Below are 17499 nucleotides of genomic sequence, written 5' to 3' on the forward strand. Positions count from 1 at the left end.
TTTTGCGTCCAGCTCAACTTCCCAATCGGGATTTATAAAGTTGACTGACCTTGTGGATCAAATCTTCACGTGTTTTAATGTTTCCGATTCCATCAGAACCATTGTCATCTCAATGCTTCCAGTACTAAAGACAATTTTGCAACAATTGATGCAAACATGGCCCCTCCTTGCAATGATTATCTCTCTTGATGTCTAATTTGAATAGAGAGGTCGGAGATATCACTGTTTTACAGTGGAATTGTCGTAGTCTTATCCCTAAATTGGATGCATTCAAATTTTTAATTCATAAGTTCAATTGTGATGTTTTTGCTCTGTCCGAAACTTGGCTTTCTTCGCGAGATGATCTCTCTTTCCACGATTTTAATATTATACGCTTGGACCGTGATGACAGATACGGAGGGGTGCTATTGGGGATCAATAAGTGCCACTCATTTTTCCGAATTGACCTTCCACCTATTGGAGGGATCGAAGCTGTTGCTTGTCATGCAAACATTAAAGGCAAAGACCTCTGTATTGTCAGCTTGTATTGGCCTCCGAGAGCTGCGGTTAGCCGCAAACAACTTGTTGACATGTGCTCACTCCTTCCTGAGCCACGATTGATCTTGGGAGACTTCAACTCTCACGGAACTGCCTGGGGGGAACAGTACGACGACAATCGTTCATTGTTGATATATGACCTTTGTAACAGCTTCAATATGACCGTTTTGAACACTGGGGAAACAACACGTGTGCCTAGACCTCCTGCTAACCCAAGTGCTCTTGACCTCTCGCTTTGCTCGAATTCACTATCGTTAGATTGCAAGTGGAATGTAATCCAGGATCCCAACGGTAGTGATCACTTGCCAATCAAAATTTCCATCACCATTGGGTCGAATTCTTCTGAATATATAAACATGGCATATGACCTCACAAGACACATTGACTGGAAAAAATATGCGGACGCGATTACTCTAGCCATCAATTTGTAAGGGGGATCCTGCTCGGGTCTTCAAAATCTCCGACTTTCGCGCCAGAGGACCACGGCCCTCTGTCGGGATTCAAAGTTATGGTTGCCCGGACTAGCGTTTTCGCTTGGCCACGCGACAGTATCCACCTTCAATTGACTTTTCAACCAACTTACAACCGATCCGAAATTTTCGATTTCGGAAACAACCAAATCGACCAAATCAGTTAGATTAACTCACCAAAAATTAAGTGAAATTAAAAAAAAAACTAATCCAGAAACTTTCCTTCTTTCAATCATCTATTTTTTCCAAATTAACCCTAACTCCTAACGATGACGTCGCTCTTAGCCCTACTCTATGTGTATATCCTATCTCTATAATGGTTTCCCCTACTTGGAAGGGGTTTGTGTGCGCACACTTTTGTTTCAGGGTACTCACGAATCGAACGATGACGTTGCAGCACCGGTGATGGAACGATGGAGCAGCGTGATGTTTGCTGATGCGCTCGCACAGTGTTCCGCTCACCGACGTGAGTTTTCGGGAATCTCGCTGGCGTTGGCAGTCTTTTCCCTTGACTGAGGCAAAACCACGGTGGAGTGTTGCCGCTTGTAGCGTACGGCAGCCGTGGGACCGAGCTTCCTCACCGATGACCAACGCACTCCAGAATGGCCTATAGTAGTACGCAACTACGAGGCGATAGGCCACTCCGGGGGATTCTACCGACGCACCGATTCACAATGATAAATTGAATATACTCCGGACGCGGAGCCACAAGGCTCCGTTCCCTTGGTGCGCAAAAACTGCTGCAACCGTATTTCTTGTAGAATTGTTCTACAATAATCTTCTATTGTTTTTTTTAATTCCACACAAACTCACGATTTTTATTAAAAAAAAACTCCGAAAATTTCAAAACAACTATTGAAATTTAACACTCCAAGAATCAACTGATTCGCTCGGCGGCTCAGAAGGAAAAGATCGAGTCGGTTTTGTTTCGTGAATTCGAAACCTATCGAATATTCTAGAATACTTTTTTCTGTCCTTTTTTCTTACTGCTTCCGGTTTCACGAATATTGTTCGTGACTTAATTCCCGCCGCGTCATTTTTTGAATATGGAGTCTACATCGATTTATCACTTAAGTCTGATTCCAATAGGTTGTCTACTACTAGGCGTTAAATCTACTTAAACTCTATTTGAAACGACTATGCTCGTTTCAAATTCCAGAGATGGTTTACCTCCATTGGAGGAGTATAACTTCCTTTCTCGTTTGATCCATGACAGCGCGGTTCGCGCTCAAACGAAACCCATCCCAGGTTCCACCATTCACCGAAGGCCCCCCAATCCATGGTGGGATAGCCAATGTTCAAAGCTTTATGTAGAAAAATCGAATGCATTTAAAGCTTTTCGGAAACGAGGAACCATTGACAATTTTCAAACGTATTTAGACCTTGAAAATCAATTTAAAAACTTGATCAAAGGTAAAAAACGTGCTTATTGGCGAAATTTCGTGGGAGGTTTGTCACGAGAAACGTCAATGAAAAAATTATGGAAAGTGGCTCGAAACATGAGAAATCGCTCTTCATCGAATGAAAGCGAGGAACAATCACATCGATGGATTTTTAATTTTGCGCGAAAGGTTTGTCCCGATTTCGCTCCCGTGCAAAGAATTGTTCGAGATATACCACAAGATAGGTGCGATCTTGATTCCGAGTTTTCGATGGTAGAATTCTCTCTTGCTCTCCTTTCAAGTAACAATTCGGCTCCAGGATCGGATAGAATTAAGTTCAACTTGTTGAAAAACCTCCCCGATGTGGCCAAACATCGCTTGTTGAATTTATTCAATAAGTTTCTGGAGCATAATGTTGTTCCGGATGATTGAAGACAAGTACGAGTTATAGCTATTCAAAAACCCGGAAAACCCGCGTCCGACTTCAATTCGTACCGCCCAATAGCAATGCTGTCTTGTATACGGAAATTGTTGGAGAAAATGATCTTGTTTCGCCTTGATCGTTGGGTTGAAACGAATGCCTTACTCTCAGATACACAATATGGGTTCCGCAGGGGCAAGGGGACGAATGATTGTCTTGCGTTGCTTTCTTCAGAAATTCAAATGGCTTACGCCGAAAAAAAACAAATGGCTTCAGTATTCTTGGACATAAAGGGGGCCTTTGATTCAGTTTCAATAGAGGTCCTGTCAAACAAATTACACTCTCGGGGTCTGCCGCCTCTGAATAATATGTTATATAACTTGCTTTGTGAGAAACATTTGAATTTTTCTCACGGGGATTCGACAGTAAGTCGGGTCTCCTACATGGGACTCCCCCAGGGCTCATGTTTAAGCCTCCTTTTGTACAACTTCTATGTAAGCGACATCGACAATTGCCTTACACAAAATTGCAGCCTAAGACAACTTGCAGATGATGGAGTGGTGTCTGTCGTAGGATCAAACGAATCCGACCTGCAAGGACCCTTACAAGATACTTTGAACAATTTTTCAACCTGGGCCATTGGGATAGGGATCGAATTCTCCACGGAGAAAACAGAGATGGTGGTTTTTTCTAGGAAGCATAGACCAGCAAAACCAAAGCTTCAACTTTTGGGTAAACCGATCACTCATGCTATGTCATTCAAGTATCTTGGGGTCTGGTTCGACTCCAAATGTACTTGGGGGGTCCATATTAGGTATCTGAGTAAAAAATGTCAACAAAGAATAAACTTTCTCCGTACAATTACCGGCACCTGGTGGGGAGCCCATCCCGAAGATCTTATAATGTTGTATCGAACAACTATTCTCTCAGTGATGGAGTATGGCAGTTTCTGTTTTCAATCAGCTGCCAAAACACACCTCATTAAACTCGAGCGAATTCAGTATCTTTGTCTCCGTATTGCGTTGGGATGTATGCCCTCAACGCATACCATGAGTCTCGAGGTTTTGGCAGGCCTACTCCCACTAAAAGATCGCTTCAATTTATTATCTCTTCGGTTCCTCATCCGGTGTAAGGTTATGAACCCATTGGTGATCGGGAATTTTGAGCAGCTGATCGAGCTAAATTTTCACTCCGGATTCATGAGTTCATATCATGAATTCATCTCCATGCAGGTTGATCCTTCTTCGTATATTTCCAACCGTGTTTGTTTTCCTGACTACATCAATTCCTCTGTGCATTTTGATCTGTCCATGAAACAGGATATCCATGGATATTCAGATTATCAACGATCGAGGATCGCTCCAACGATCTTCGATTCAAAGTATGGGGGTATCAATTGTGATAATATGTACTTTACTGATGGGTCCTCTATGAATGAGTCCACAGGATTTGGAGTGTTCAACGAAATTTTTAGCACCTCCCACAGTCTTCAGAATCCTTGCTCAGTGTATATTGCTGAATTGGCAGCGATATACTGGGCGCTGGACAGCGTCGCCTCACGACCTGTTGAACACTATTACATTGTAACGGATAGTCTTAGCTCTGTCGAAGCTATCCGTTCAGTGAGGCCGGAAAAGCACTCGCCGTACTTCCTTGAGAGAATACGAGAAATTTTGAGTGCTTTATCCAGACGCTGTTATGTCATTACCTTTGTCTGGGTCCCTTCACATTGCTCAATTCCGGGTAATGAGAGGGCTGACTCATTAGCAAAGGTAGGTGCGATTGAAGGCGACATTTACCAGCGTCAAATCGCCTTCAATGATTTTTTTTCTTTAGTCCGTAAAAATACCATCGCTAACTGGCAACGCAAGTGGAATGAAGATGAATTGGGCCGGTGGTTTCACTCGATTATCCCTAAGGTTAGCCTCAAACCGTGGTTCAAAAGTCTGGACTTGAGTCGGGACTTTATTCGCACCTTCTCCCGACTCATGTCCAATCACTGTTCGTTAGATGCGCTTCTCTTTCGTTTCAATCTTTCCAGCAACAATCTCTGCGTCTGTGGTCAAGGTTATCACGACATCGAGCATGTTGTTTGGTCGTGCGAGATGTATCTTGTCGCCAGATCGAATTTAGAAAACTCCCTTCGGGCCCGAGGAAGACAGCCCAATGTGCCGGTGAGAGATGTGTTGGCTCGGTTAGACCTTGATTACATGACCCAAATATATGTTTTCCTTAAAGCTATCGATCTTCGTGTGTGATTGTACCTATGTCCTTATACCCTCCTTTTCATCCATTGCGAGCGATTGGCCCCCTTGGTATAAACAGTAAAATAAGTTGAAATGTAAATATACAATAGATTTAAGAATCGAGTGTGATCATCAACATTGTAACAATTCCCTTATATCCCATCCCTTTCCTGAAAGATGTCACCCTCTAAACTCGAGTAAACCGCGAGTAATCGGTTTTCCACCTTACTAACCATAGTGTTAGGAAAATTATTTATGTATAGTTTTAAAACATATACTTAAGAATTCGGCTCCTTTAAACTAATGTAACTGAGCCTGTAAAAATAAACGATTTATATAAAAAAAAAAAAAAAAAAACCTTTCAGCGAAGTGAATATTAAAGTATATGCTTATGGAACATGCAATTTACTTGCACGTTATTTATTGCTCAATTTCATTCACTCAGCTGTAAGAAAAACTTACCGACAATCTGAATGCAATATGACAGTATCATCTTCGCAAAAACAGACACTCCAAAGGATACGTCGTCGAAGATGTGTGAAAATTCGCCAGTCGAGTTGTTTTAGCTCAAGTTCATACAACACCTCTCCCCGGTCCCATCTAATTCGTGGTAATTTCCCATCCGCATCGAACCTGTGAATGAACTATGAGGACGAGAAGGTTTTGTAGTCTGAAAAAAACATAAAAAAATCAACTTTATTTCCCGTGTCCGGTTTAATGTGCTACCCTTCCTTTTTATATAGATAGTCAATGTTTATTTATTTATTTATTGAACTAGTTTTCACTTTCCTCCGCTCGGAAAAGGGATCTTTTTGGGAAGGTAAAGGTTTATTTTTATCATGTCTAAGGAAATGAGAGAATGTATGAGAGAATGTTCCAATTTCAACCACAGCCGGGGTGTTGGGGGTAACTTTTTACATAATTGAATACGTCACTTCCATGCACGTACTTTCATGGTAGCGATTCGAATGAGATGTTAATACAAGAGTAACACATTATTTAAAAAAATACAACTCCACATTGAGATATATTAGGTTGGGGAAAAAGTTATCCATTATTTCCTCGTTAGCTGGCTTTAGTGATCAATATCTCGCGTAACATCGGTCATAAAATTTAATGTATAGGCTCGTTGTAAAGCTGTCATTTCGCACTAAAAAAAATCTTTTGCTGTTTTTTGTTTGTTCCATTCACGCGTGAGTTACAGAGTGGTAACAATGGAGGTCAACAAAGAGAAAATTCGGAAAATTTTACACTTTTGCTTTTATAAATGCGAAAATGCAAGCAAGATAGATGTGTATGGTGTCGATACTGCAGCAGTAAAAAAGGTGCAACTTAATTTATTTTTCAATTTTTTTATTTTTTTTTAAATGCAATATATTTTTGCGAAGATGATACTGCCATATTGCATTCAGATTGTCGGTAAGTTTTTCTTACAGCTGAGTGAATGAAATTGAGCAATAAATAACGTGCAAGTAAATTGCATGTTCCATAAGCATATACTTTAATATTCACTTCGCTGAAAGGTTGCATGTAATAGAAAATTGTAATTTATCACGGGGCGTTTATTTTAACTTAGTCAAGAAACCATAGTCTCTATTTTCATACACTTGCTTAGGGAGCGGGTAAAAAAAGTAACGGAAACGCAAAAAAAAATTTATAAGCTGTAATAATAGTGGTCATGAAAAAAATTTACAAGTAATGGAATTGGTGGGATTGGAAGGCCAAACAGGTTAAACAGGAAAACGCACTGCATTTAGGAGACACTGCAACGCAGGAGGTGAAAATGCGTTGTTATTCGTTCCATTTGCATAGTGTTAGTCATTATGTAATAATTTAAATAACTCCGCAACGGAAGCGATAACAGTAATAAGTGTAGTTAGTCCTATGGATGTAGAGCGTTATAATCGAGAATATGAAAGGGTTGGGTGAGTCATGTTGGGACACAACTGGAGAGACACAGGACTACACTGAGGGCAGACAATTCAAATATATTGCTTTGTTTTCATTTGTTCGAATTTTTGGAATAGTAATTAATAATGTGACTTGTGCGTGAAGTAATCTACCCGGAAATCGAATCAGTTAGTTGCTAGAAAAATTATCTCTTTATGAAAAATTGGGGGTAATCCTGAAAAAAAAGACCATTGATGTTGTCATTGGCGTTTGTGTTGCTGAATCATAAATTTGGTGCTGTCGTCAATCTTGCTGGCAGAAGTCAAGCTTTCTTGGTTGCGGTTTTCGTTAGATTCTGATGGGTTTTTATTTGATTTCTACACTGTTTCTCAATTCCTTATCACTGAGACTTTGTACATAATCCTTGGGAAAGCCCAATTAGGAGAACTTGACATAAACTCTCGGTCTTGCGAAAGGCCATTTATTACCCTGCCGTCGTCGTTTTTCGATCGATTGCCCGGTTAGTTTGAAACATACGAGGGTCGTTCAAAAAATAAGTTTCAGTGCCTCAGAAATCGCGGAAAAATCAAGTTAGGACAAAAAACAAGGTGATTTTCGTAATCTACGTTTTGTTTTCTATTTTTCTACATAATCGCCGTAACGTTCGAGGCATTTTTCATAGCCTGGCACGAGTTTTTCTAATCCGAGCGCGAAGTGCGTAGCGTCCAACTTTTTGAAGTACAATGTAACTGCGTCACGAATTTCTTCAGTGTTATCGAATCGTTGACCGCCGAACTCCTGTTTCATCACCGTACTATTGTGACGTTTTGGACCGTTTGGATTATAATATGAGTATACTTCTTTGTTGTGGTGGCTGAAGGTAAACAAACGACTACAAAGGGTTGATACAGATTTCGATACAGATTTTCTGAGAAAAAAACGCAGTTAAAAAGATTTTTTGAGACCAAAAACACAGATTTCATTATGGCAACCCTGATGCTGATGACTTCAAACTCTTCGTGCGTGTAAATAACCGTGATGATGCAACTTTTCTACAGCGACAGTTAGAAATCTTTGCCAGCTGGTGTGAAGCAAATTGTATGTCGCTGAACTCATCAAAATGCTCTGTCATCTATTTTTCTCGCAAACACACAATGATACAGTACGATTATGAGCTTTCCGGATCGGTACTCAATAGAGTCACATGTATAAAAGACCTGGGAATTATTTTAGATTCGAAGATCACGTTCAGCGAACATATCGCATACGCAGTCTCAAAGGCTTCCAAGGCTCTTGGATTCATTTTCCGCACTACTAAACACTTTACGGACATACAATGCCCTAAGGTTTTATAATGCTCTCTGTACCAAAAGTTCCATGACTGATTCAGGTTATTCATTGTCAACTCAAAATAAGGTTGACTTGAGATATTTAGTCCACCAAAGCCCAAGTCTAACCGCCTGTCTTGTTTTGAGTTAATAATGAATATCCCATATCAGTTAAACAGTAGGTAACTTCAAAACATTGTGCGGGACCGTATAGACATCGGTTTATTTTCAATTGGTTGAGATTTTTTATATACTATTTTCTTCAATATTAAAAATTGTTACGGAGTGCCGCAATCGATTGACGCAAAAATCTCATCAATTCATCATGAAATAACTGCGCAAAAAGCGATTGAAATTGGACAATTTTTACGATGTGCTCGTAATCCTACGTCAAAAAAAATTATAGAAGGTTGTGTTCAAGACACGACCGCATTGTTGACGTAGAACTACGCTGTAGTTTAATTCAAGTCGCTTATTTATAACTGCGAATATTATTTTATAATGCTACGAAATTTTAGAAATAACCATTCTACCAGTTTGGTCGCCCTAAAATATTTTTTTCTTGTAGAATCATTTGACGATAATTGTTTGATGATTCATTCTTGTCCTCGCAGAACAATACATGCTCGAGATAAGCGCAGTTATCATCCTTACTGGCAAGCGAAACCAAATCACTGACAAAATTCCAGAACGACAAGTTGAAGGGAGTTTTGCAACTGGCACGCGAACCCAAATAAATTTATAACTTATTATAACTTATTGAATTTTTTGGTCGCGTCCACAGCTCAATCCGAAACTAAGACATGCGAGACTTTAAACTTCTTTAGTTCATTCGTCTCTAACCTTCGAAAAGGCCCTTGAAAAACTTTACTTTTTCCTCGTATTACTCCTCCATTCCCCACCATCCAGCTCGCCCAGCAACGATGTTGTTCAGTCGATGTCCTTACGAAGGATGAAAGTTTGCCTCAGCGAGATCCACTGTTTATACTCTGGGCAAATATTCCCCTTCGTTTTTCTTCTTTTCCTTTGTTCACGGATACTTTAAGTCTTACGATTTCCCCCTCGTTGCTCGTTATTGACAGCTCTGTTTGAGAAAGCACATACATGGACAGAACGACAGAACAAATGTATGGGAAAATGGAAACGGGAAAGTTTTCATGAATTTTAACTTCAGGGAAACTTCGATATAACGTACCCTCGTTATAACGTACCCTCGATATAACGTCACTCGATATAACGTACATTTTACCTCGATATAACGTACACATTACCAAAGTCCAAAAAAAATTTTTTTTGAATATTTCTTTTCTGAAAGAGCAATACATTATCTGTATTTTGATACTAAAGCTTGTGTTGTAACTTTAACCAATACCGAAATTCAACTGTTTTGTGATTCCGGATTCTAAATGAATCAAACTTCAATCAACAAAACGGAGGGAAACATCATGAGAAAAGCTGACTTCGTCTTCTTATTGATTTTATTCATCAACCTTACTCAAACAGCAATACAATAAAGTAATATAAGCTACGTTTCAGAGTTCTTTATCATGCTTCGATATAACGTACAATTCGATACAACGTACAATTTTGAAAGTAAAATGTACGTTATATCGAAGTTACCCTGTATTTACACACCATGTGATTGTGATGTATAGCATATCAAACAAATCTTAGGGATTTTCCGGCAAAAATAGTTGTTAACGTTAACTTTATTTCATAAAAACATGACCTGTTTTCTGATTTGGCACCCTTAATGAAATACGTAGTTCTACGTCAAAAAACAACTCCTCATTGAGTCCTCATTGATAACCTTGTATAATTTTATTTCGTTCAATGGTGTGGACAAAATTCAAGATAAAATATATTGCAAACCATCTTAGAAGTTTACAGGACATGGTATGATACTGACGATGTTTGTCCTCCATAATATCGCTAGCGACTGTAATATTGATTAGCTATTCTATCGCTCCTAAAATCCCAAAGATCTTTGCAGGGTTCGAATTTCGCTCAAATGAGATTCTCAGATTATCACTTCTCACTACTTGTCACTAATGATTTCATCATATTTCTGACACTTTGTTTCAATATCTTGAAATGCTTAGTGCACAGATGATATAACTATAAAATTAATATCACAATTGCTTCTTTAGAGTAATACCTTGGTTTCACTATCATTTCATATGAGAACTACATTTGAATTATAACATAATCGGCCAAAATCTGACAACACCACTCATTATCATTTGTGTTTGAAGTTTCCTTAACGTGAGCACGTAGAATTTACCCGTTCGTAAATATTTAATTTTCTCCCGTGTTTCAGTTCTCATCATCGTTAACAGTTTACTTTGATTACTTGGTAAGTGTTTCGCAGTTGACTATAAAATATAATCAAATGTGATGTAATTTTCGTTCAGAAAATTACAAAATAAAGTGTCCGAAATTTGAATTCAATCTGTCCGAAATTTGATTTAGTGTCCGAAGTTTGATTCTTATTGGTTTCATTTGAAAAGCATTTTAATCGATGATTTTTTTATGTTTTCAATCAAATAGGTACCAAAGTGGAAAGCTTAAAAGCATATTGAACTAATTTATTGAAAATATCAACCAAATAATACATGTGTTCTCACTCCCGACATTCTTCCAAAAATGGAAGTAAAAGTGACGAACCAGCCAAATGAGTTGAAAATCACTACAGATAAAAAAAAATACCTGTGCATAAAGCTTAGATCTGTTTTCTGCATCATATGCCTTAAGCGTCCGAAATACGATTCAGAACGGTATATGGAATGTTTAAATATAAAATAATTGAAATTTTCATTTCAACTGAAGAGAAATCATTGTGCGCCATTTCACATCAATCACTTCTGCTTCCGCTTTACTTTTTTGCGCCCTACAGATTCAAAACACTTCGATCGTGTACCACTATGTTAACAAAACGCAAAACTGTAAATACTTTGTGTGTCGCAAAGCACATTTCAACATGTAATGTCTCGCGTCAGGAACTTTCGCACAGTCCCACTTTGTCTATACCTTCGCACGAAAACAACCCGCTCGCTAAAGCTTTCCTTTTTACATCGAGTCCCGGAAATAATACACCGGACACGGGACATAAATTCACGCCAACGAATGTTCGCAAAACATTGAAACGATTACGTAGTCGATTTCACACTACAGAGCACGGAAAGTAGGCCGAAAGGATATGCACGAACACTTGCGCGGACGCTTCCGGTGCAACTGAAAGTTCGGTCCTTTCTCAAATATCTGCTATTCGAAAATAACTGACAGAACCGAGCCTCGGGGGCTCGTTCCTGTGTCGGTATTTAAATGGCTATTCCGATGTCAAAGTGCTCCTTGTATTGATTTAAGCGCCGCGCCGTTGTTTTGATGTAAATGTTCCTGTTCGTGAATTTCCTGGGATTCTAAGTTTATATACACTAACCTGATTTGATTTGCGTTACATTGTATGGAAACTATTGAAATGTGGAAAAACACATTCAGCCACCATCGCTGTTTTGAATGGAATGTCCTAGTAGGGTGAATGAAGTAGTTGTGCTGGTTATTTCGGTGAAATGAATACTCTTCCAATCGTACTGGAACCAATGTGAACCGAATTGCACAATAAGTCCTGGTGCTGTAAAAAAGCTGCAAAAAACGGTTACGAAAGCATTATGCCGTCATAACATTTCCCCGTCGACCGGCAAATGACGGCATTATTCTGAGGGCAGGTAAAATGTAGATATGCTTTCTATTTCGATAACTACCCCTCGCACCTCAGCGGGTAGATACCCCCAAACGTATTGTGTTCCACTGCCTGTGTAATATGCTTTTATTTACAACTCACGGCGTTGTTTTCCACCGAGAAACGTCAAAGTTCACCACCAATACCAACTTCGACAAACGGAAATGAAACTTGTACTGGCGTCGCGAAACAATTAAAAAACATTCACCAAAAGCTGGCATTCGGAAGCCAAACTTGCCGTTATTCCAACTTTATTGCTCTGCTGTTTTTAGATATTTGGCGCACGAAATGTTATGTTTTGTTGTTGTTTCTTTCCCCTGTTCCAACCGAAAGTTCGTCAGGATGTTCATTGTTTTAGGACTAATAGTCCGTCCGCAAGTTGGTTGTATTGGCAAACTTTGTGGCAATTCATTCCATTCAGACAGTGATGCGATTTCGTAAGATTTCGTCCACCTGGCAGAAAGTATTTCGTTGAGATTATTCTCTTCCACAGGCGGCTGAGAATAAATTGCTTTTCGCTTCGTCGAACCTCAATGTGATTGGATGCTGCTGGCATTGTTCATCGACTTAACAGAAACTCGATTCGGAGTGCCATTATTCATCGGTTCTCTGATGATAAATTTGAAAATAACGAGCGGCTGGATTTATTTTCCCCACAAATCCGGCACTGGTGAATGGTAATATGATGAATAGCGTGTTTTATTTGCTTTCAGAAGAATAGCTTGAATCAGTAAATAATACTACCGGATTCTACAGGTTTATGTCACTGGAATTTTAACGAGGACCTGACTTCAGATTCAAAATAATCATGATTAAATTTACGATTGTCCGTGAATTAATCCTCCGTAATGAAGCTGTGGAGAATGATTCCATCCAGAATAATCTGAAAATATCCGAAATCATACTCGACTATCCTGTTTTGGATGTGACTTCACCCATGTTTTCGCTATGAGAGGTTAAGTATTTTCCATTAGCAGGAACTGTCAGAAAATATAAGGTTAAACTCTAGATTTGTTTTTCACATCTGTGGACAGCCAAACTGTAGTCCATACTTCTATGGTGACTATCTAATCTTCCTCCACTTACCATTCGTATCGAGACTCCAGATGTACGCGCTGGAACACGCCATCGTTAAATTATCGTATCCCGAAATGATTCAACGTCCGATAGTGAAGCTGAATAGGATCTACTTGGACGCAGTAGAATTGGAGCGTGCCAATTAATTATCAACGCTTCCAAAAAGTAGACAAGTTTCTATCTTCCAGCCTGACTATTGAGGGTTGGTAAACGAGTGGACTGAGCGTACCATCGGTACTTCGCGTACCTGCAGGCATCAAATAGACCCAATTCGTGGTCCTTAGCTTATTGTCCAGTAACTCCTATCCCTCGCTGCGATTCCTACCGGGGTACGAGTAACCACAGTGAAGATCGGGTAACCAACCCCGGTGGGATCTTGGTCGTATGCTGACAGGGGAGGGGGCCTATCCTGGCGTCTGTGCACAATGGAGATGCCGGTCAAAACAGCGTCTGTTTCCCATATCAGAGGCGGCTGATCACTGTCCTCGTGCCAGCTTGGGACTCTAAACAGATTTTATTAAATAATGAAAATATTACGTAAAAAATTAGACATCTGTCCAGGTTGGAATCGAAGGGTTTTCGAATGAAATTATTGAAAACTAGCTGACCCTTCTTCGTCAGTCCCACATTTGATATTTTGATTTGAATCATTTCGAACACCAAAGTTCCCACAGAAATTATTTTTATGTACGTGATCTATACTCGCGGTATACAATTTATGTTTGACATATAAACCCGACGCAGACTAAAACGCATCAAACTTGATACTTACTGTTTAAATCCGTTGCTCCGTTCTTGAGTTAAAAATCAATAATTTTTATTTATATAGATGTACTAAAATCATCTTCATCCAAGTCGATAACCTAGTACGGCTGTACAAAACTACAATACTGTCAGGCATGGAGTATGGCTCGTTTTGTTTCCGTTCTGCTGCTAAAACCCACATCATTAAACTGGAGAGGATACAGTATCGTTGTTTGCGTTTAGCCTTAGGGTGCACATGAGCCTTGAAGTCCTGGCAGGTGTTTTACCATTGCAGGTTCGGTTTTGGGAACTGTGCTATCGCTTATTAATACGAAGCGAAATCATGAACCCATTAGTAATTGAGAATTGTAAGAAGTCTCTCGAATTGAATCAACGGTCGAGATCCATGGATATGTGCTCTCATTACATTTCTCAAGAAATAAAACCTTCAGCAGACATCTTCAATAATGTTAGCTTCCCGAACTTTTGCAGATCTTCCGTTGATTTCGATCTTTCTGTGAAGGACGAAACTCGAGACATTTCAGATCATCTTCGATCATCGTTAATCCCTAATATTTTCGCATTAAAATATAACCATATCAATTCTTCAAGAATGTTTTTCACTAATGGTTCAAGAATCATGCAATTAAGACCATTGAGTCCTTACCGCCTGATCACTATTTTATTTTCGGATAGTCTTAGCAGTATACAAGCCATTCAATCCGTGAAACAACAGACGAAAGCATCATATTTTCTTATCAAAATTAGGAATGCATTGAATTTTCTTGTTGATAAAAGTATTCGAATCACTTTCATTTGGATTCCTTCCCATTGCTCTATTCCTGGTAATGAGAAAGCGGATACACTCGCAAAGATGGGTAGTATGCAGGGCACAGTTTTTGTTTATTTGTTTATTTTCTACATAAAAAAATCGTACAGATATTAGGCTGTCAAAAAAGTCCTGCGGCATTTCCGCGAGGTGTCGCTGTAAGCGCGTAGTTCTAGTTGTATTCATTGTATCGAGTCATACTATAGCTTGTTGGAAAGGTATTTTGCGCGCTATAATATAGTCCTTGACAGTGTTTTGTTTGGTTAAGTCGTTCGTGAGTTATAGTGTCACAAATATGGTGTTATCAGTACGCGTCTCTATCTGACTGGCAGCACTTTCCATACATGCGAAACTTAAGGAGGAATCGTACCTCGACCGATATATTACATGCCTAGTCCAAATGGTCAGCAGTGGTCAATAAAAAAAAAGACGGGTGGGTAATGTCGGGGACATAACCGGAGTGACGTAGGACTATACAAAGGGGACAGCTTTCGTTAAATATATATTTTAAATATATTGTTTTATTTTCTTCTCCTACGTGAATACCTACCTATCTACCTAAAAAATGGATTAGTTTACTGTTTACTCTTTATGAATATGTTGATGGTTCTGAAAAGAACCTTTGGTGTTGTGTTTTTGTTATCACTCGATATCCCCATCTTGTTCGGCTAAACCTTGCTGTTTAGCGATTGCATTTGCCACTCGCCACAGCTTTCACAGTTGGAAAATTTCTTCCCATCCAGCTTGTGACATATTTTACAGTAAATTACATTCAATGGCACGTCGCATTACCACCACTCAGTATCGGATTGGAGGTAATTTTAACCTGTAATTGAACATTTGCGATGACAGTGGTACAGTGTCGACTTTCAATATGGGGTCATAATTTGGACCCCGAACTCTATGTTTACAAAAATGTCCAACTAAATATGTCGCATTACAGGTCCACCCAATTAGCTAAATGTCGAGATAAGTGTAAATTACTGTACTTTCAATCTAGAAGCAATTTAAGAATTGGTGAAAATCAATAAGCTCAGAACAACTGCCAAATTCACATACTCATCATATCCTGGCAATCAAATTATGGAAAAATCAATTTGTGTTTTATTCTTATTTTGGATATTGTTTTAGAAAGCATTGAACTGTATTTCCTAAACTCTTTTTTGGAAGGTTTAATGGCCCTGAAAAGCGCCTTGTTTTATGGAATGGTTCCAATTTAGAAAACTTTGTACTCGTGGTTTTGAAAAAAACCATTTCGAACGCCCTCGATGCCGCCTTGTTCTGGATTTGCCACCAAAGCAGTTTGTATAAAGAACAAACTTTTTCTTCTGCTACCTGATGCCGTTTTGCGATTGCGTTTGCCACTCGCCACTCGCTGCAACTGCCCCGAATGTGTTCTGTTCCGAATGCGGGTTTTCTTATCGTCGCGAGCAGCTTTGCCACCTAACTCGATCACTTCGGCGGCCGAAACTATATAACGCCGGCTAGGTGGACTGGTGCACTGGTACTAACGCGCTCGGCCTAGCTACCCTTGCGGGGAACTCCAGATCAACACGGTTCGAGCGGGATTTTGCCTTTCCCTTCACTTTTCCTCCTTTACCATGTCCAGACATGGCTGCTTGGGTTGGTTTGTTGATGTGCTGTGATGCGAACCGATGTGGTGTACGGTTTGAATGAGAATGATCGTTACGGCAGCGGAGCGGGGATTTTTAAGCTGACTGGCTGGCTCGAGAATTACGCATGTGTGAGACTGCGACCAATGTTTCGTTCATTTTTTTCTTTTTCCTTTCCAATCGTGCTTCATTCTATTTCGCTGCTGCTCTGGTTGCCCGTTTTGGTCGGTACGATTTGAGGAGCACAAAGTGGACCAATCAAAAATGGGCACATAGTGCATTTTGACAATGCTTTATATTTCACAATTATTCAATTATTTATCTCAAGAAAAATGAAATGTTATTCGTTATGATATATGCGTAGATATATTTTCTATCAATTGATGCAAAAACCTTTGCGATCTATTGAAAAATGCTCGAGTTATAAGCGTTCCAAATCTTGCATTTTTTCCTACTTGTTCAGTGCCTAGATTTCCATTTCACCCCCTATATCTTCCGGTTAGACGTAGTCCTACGTCAAAAGAAGAAGAAATCGAAGAAAGGGAAAATAGTTTCTGAGAAAAACAAAGGACAGAGTTGGAATAAAAGTTGACTAGAAAGGACGTATAGAATCTTTTCATAGTGCCTAAAGCTTATAGTAGAATATATATACACGTTACGATAAATGGAATACGTTTTCTAAAACGGTAAAAAATATACTTAAAACTAGTGAATTATACCTAATTAAAAATATTCTATCTAAGCTATATATACAGCGCGGCGTCTAAGTGTAAATCCTAATTCTACTTAAATCTAATGAATCTTAAAGATTAAAATAATCATAGAGGTAAAAATTTGCCTTAACCTAGTGAAAATTATGTCTAATTAAAAATGCTTACAAATGTAGATCAACCTAGGAGTTTCACATCAGAACATCAACGCAGTTGGCACCCGAGAAAACGCTCGTCAGGTCAACAGATTCTGATCGGGTGAAGATAGTAAACGTGAGTTACAAAAAAAAACTAAGTTCAATCAGAAAATATTCACACTATATTGTTTTATTGTTAGGAATTTTATAATTTTTCCAATCTGTGTGGAATAAAGAGGAAAATTATAAAAACGGAAACCATATCTATTTCGGTGCGCCAACATATGGAGCAAAATAAAGAGAAAATCCGACATATTTTACAGTACTACTATGACAAAGGCAAAAATGCATCTCAAGCTGCCAATAAAATTTGTGC

The 17499-nt window shown here is 39.2% G+C and overlaps 1 protein-coding gene across 3 annotated transcripts in view; it reads right to left on the reverse strand.

Annotated features, from left to right (window-relative positions):
• Positions 1-11821, reverse strand: part of LOC129768451 (uncharacterized) — a 68580-nt gene extending 56759 nt beyond the window's left edge. The window contains exon 1 of one of the 3 annotated variants that reach the window (XM_055770119.1): positions 11714-11821. The gene's annotated coding sequence lies outside the window, so the exon portion shown is untranslated. Of the gene's footprint in view, positions 1-10432; positions 10455-10983; positions 11217-11713 lie in introns of those variants that run through there. The other 2 variants (XM_055770118.1, XM_055770121.1) reach the window with 2 other exon arrangements.
• Positions 11822-17499: the final 5678 nt, after the last annotated feature.

This window comes from Toxorhynchites rutilus, chromosome 2, assembly GCF_029784135.1.
Source record: "Toxorhynchites rutilus septentrionalis strain SRP chromosome 2, ASM2978413v1, whole genome shotgun sequence".
In the NCBI taxonomy this organism is placed as follows: domain Eukaryota; kingdom Metazoa; phylum Arthropoda; class Insecta; order Diptera; family Culicidae; genus Toxorhynchites; species Toxorhynchites rutilus.